We start from the raw sequence: 3812 nt of genomic DNA on the forward strand, positions 1-3812 counted from the left end.
TTAAGATTGAAACTTTTACATAACTTAACCACGAAAACTAGCTCAAAAAGAGGATTATCCGAGTTAATATATACAATTCTCATAAATTTTATTCAATCAATGTGAGACAACTGACATATAAAATCTCTTGGTGTTGCATTTATGGACACAGTCAATCATCTATTTGAACTAGTTTTTAAAGTTGAGTTTTATTCAAATCTTAATATTAACATAAAATCATAGCTCAGATTCTATTGTTTGATTACTCATAGCTATATCACTTTAAATTTTACGTTCTAAATATTCATTATTAGAGGTAAAAATTATGTAAATTATACCAGGTCAATGGAATAAAATATTTGAAAATTATATATATAATTATCCTTCTTTAAGATAATTTTTGAAATTAAGTTAGCTCAAATATTTTTTCAACACAATCTTTTAACACTTGGAACTTGTGGTGAAATTTTTATCTTGCAAAGGGACTTTGTCATGGGAGGGGAAGACGAGGGGTTGGGGGGTTTGCCACCAGCACCCAGTGGTTATCCGCTGTACCTGCAGAAAGAGGATAATTGGACGCAGTTTGATAACTCTGTGAATGCTATTTCTTTTGGGTTTGTAGCCACCGCTGTTCTCATTTCGATGTTTCTTGTGATGGCTATTTTCGAGAAGTTTCTTAGAACAACCTCGCCGGCGCTCTCTTCGGCCGGTGGCCGCCGGTTACAATCAGACATCGAGGCTCATAATCGTATTGGTGGCTTCAATGCTAAACTTGGGTACCCATCTCCGAAAGTGAGAGTTTTATCTTCAATTTAATCATTCATGTTAGTTATCGTGGTTTTTCTATTTGGGTTTTCCTCTCTTTTATTTTTTTCTTCTTCCTCCTCATTTTATTTGGGTCTTTCTTTGTAGTTTTGCTCCATTTTTTTGGCCATTTGGATAAACGATTTGTTTTTGCAGGCTGTGGTGATTGCTGTTCTGACAAAATCCAATAAATTCTTATTATTCTTTTTTTTTCCAATTTTCTTCAACTTTACACTGCAACTAAAGCATTTAGACAGTGTAGTTTTACGGGAACTTGATTGCAATAACATATAAATAAAAAATTCATTGAAAGATGAATTGTACATGTCGTTTTCTGCAGCGTAAATTTTAAAATAATTTAGTAAAGATAACAGCATGTGCTTGTTCCTGGGATTTTGTCAACACGAACTTACGAGGAATAATGTGTACTATAATATTTTAAAACTTGACTCATTCAAGAAGTTGTTAGCTGGTTTCTGGGTCCTACCTCCATTGATGAGAAATCAAGCTGTAAGCCTAAAATTGTATATTCTTCTCAATTCCATGTTTCTACCCCACCCCTTTGTTTGTGAGCACTTTTTGGCCCTTCATAAGAAATATTTATGACTCTTTGCGTGGCAAATCCCTGGTCCGGGAACAGGCTCCGGGTCTTGAAATTCTTTGTTTTTGTGTTAGTCCATTGTCTTTCTTCCAGCTTTAATCATGTGCCCGGATTGGTTGGTTATGGGGAAAATCACTTTGGTATGAAAGTTGCACTTTTCCCATTTTTAGTGTGAATATGTAATTTCAGTAAGTTGATTGTCTTTTTTTAATTATTTTTGGTCTGAATTTTAATTTAAATCTTTTTTTTCATTTTTATCGTTTCACTTGTATGATTTTTCATTTTTAGTCATTTTGACCGATAAACATTATGTAATTCGATCAAGATAGGACCAAAAATGAAAAAGTTACACGACTGAAAATAAAAATTCATTGTAGGACAAAAACAATGCAAGTTACATGAGTAAAAATTTAAATCCATTGTTAATATGAAAAAAAATTGTATTTTTTTCTTTTTTTCATGAATAACGGCTTTGTTAACTTATCTAATACTTTCTCTAGACAATCTAAATTAGTTTATGCTGTGTCTTTAAGGAGGAGTCTCTGAGATTTGGGATGTCTAGAGAGAACTCCATTTCTCTGAGCGAAAAAAGCATTACCCCAAAGTTTGAGCTTTAATCCCAAAAGCTTGGGCTTTAGCCTTTAGGTGTTATTCATTGTGTGGAGTGAGGAGACTTACGCTCTACGACAAACATTTTAGAGGCATCTGATAGAGGTCTTGATCATATGATCCATAGTTATTAAAAAAAGTGTCACAATTGTCATTTGGTGTTTTTTTGTGACAATGAATTGTTATTCCGAGGTATAACAGCTAGGAAAGGAACGTGGTTATAGTCTTATAGACATTTGCTGGGAACGTGTCTGGTGATCGTTACATACTTGTTATACGTTTACTTCCCCCGATAAATAGTATATATGAAGTTTGGAAGTTTCTTGTTGCCTTTGCAACAGATCAAGTAGGAGTTATCACCTATTGATTGGTCTTTGAATAAAAGAATGTAATGGTTTCTTATTTATCTTCTTTACGCGTAGAAGTCAATACGCAACCAACAGACATTTGCACTGCTCTGTCCTCGTCTAGGATATTAGAACAATCGAAACGTTTGCTAAACATTCATTTCCTAGTTTTTCTGTCTCTATTTACCTGGCATTGTTTCGGATCAGATATTTGGTGAAACATGATCCAACAAGGGCATAAAGCTCAAGAACGTTGCTTTTTTGCTCAGATAAGAGAGACTGAAGATTTTCCTTGGGTGATAAAATGAAAAAGGTTAATTTGAACCCACCCCCCGAGTTATCCTAAAAAAATAAATTGATTTCATGTATCCATCAAAGGATAAATCCCTCATAAAGTTGTGAGTCGACTCTCACGAGGGTATATAAACAAGATCATGAATGTTTGGGACTTTAGAATAATTGGCATCCACGCACACACTAGGAATACTTTTTGGAGTGTTAGATTGACTGTTTGGTTGGTATTTCACTCCAAAAATGCTTACTTATTTTTCTTGTCACACCAAATCATTTCAATTCATTTTCTCAGAGGCCAGTCAACGCCAGAGAAGTTTCGGTACTAATGCCGGGCGATAATGTTCCCAAATATATTGCACATCCAGCACCCCTTCCTCTGGAACGCATGCATTGGCCTTCACATCAGCAACCATCCAACTTACAAGAATGTCCCGCCTCTACCTGAACTCAAGAAGTCGTGCCATGCAAAACAAAATCAAACTCTTTCGTGACCATGCCGCTGGAAACTAGTAAATCGAGCAGAAGGCACACAGCTGGCACAGATGCGCATATTCAACTGGAAACCTGAAGGAAGGCAAGGGCTCCTGTGGTCTCTGAGTGTGGTGCGTATATGTTTGCTATGATCTTTATGCAGGATTTTGTAGATATCTATCGTCGTTTGAAAAAACAAATCTCCTTGTTTGAAACATATATTAAGGAGAGGCGAGGGCCATCTTGCAGGAGTAATTTTTTGCCAAAAGCAATGCAATTCGATTCTTTGGTCCAAAGAAGCTTCGAAGTCCTCTGTGCATACATATGGAATGATATTTAAATAAATTGTAACAGCTCATTTGTTTCAGTTAATCACTATTTGAGTTACAATTGTACCAGTTAATTTATGGTTGTTATGTACGTGAAACCAATGCATGTTTAAGGTAATGTTGAACCAACTATTGTGGCAGAGTCTGTAATTGGTAAGAGAGCATTTTAAATCTTTTAAAATAAAATCAGAAAATCAAACGTTATGTTGATCTATATAATTTATCACAAAATCTTTTGTAAAACATGTTCATTGGTCAATTTTGTGAGATAAGTTTTTGTTTGAGTTGCACATAAAAATTATTGTGTTTTATATTAAAGATATTATTTTTATTGTAAATACGAGTAAGATTTATCAGTTTCACAGATAAAAATATATA

General features: G+C 34.5%; 1 long non-coding RNA gene across 1 annotated transcript; it reads left to right on the top strand.

The window, feature by feature from the left end:
* Positions 1-314: 314 nt before the first annotated feature.
* Positions 315-3458, top strand: LOC140815220 (uncharacterized). The gene is made up of 2 exons (XR_012114301.1): positions 315-771; positions 2927-3458. It is a non-coding gene; the product is annotated as an uncharacterized lncRNA (long non-coding RNA).
* Positions 3459-3812: the final 354 nt, after the last annotated feature.

Source organism: Primulina eburnea, chromosome 15 (assembly GCF_022965805.1).
Source record: "Primulina eburnea isolate SZY01 chromosome 15, ASM2296580v1, whole genome shotgun sequence".
NCBI classification, from domain to species: domain Eukaryota; kingdom Viridiplantae; phylum Streptophyta; class Magnoliopsida; order Lamiales; family Gesneriaceae; genus Primulina; species Primulina eburnea.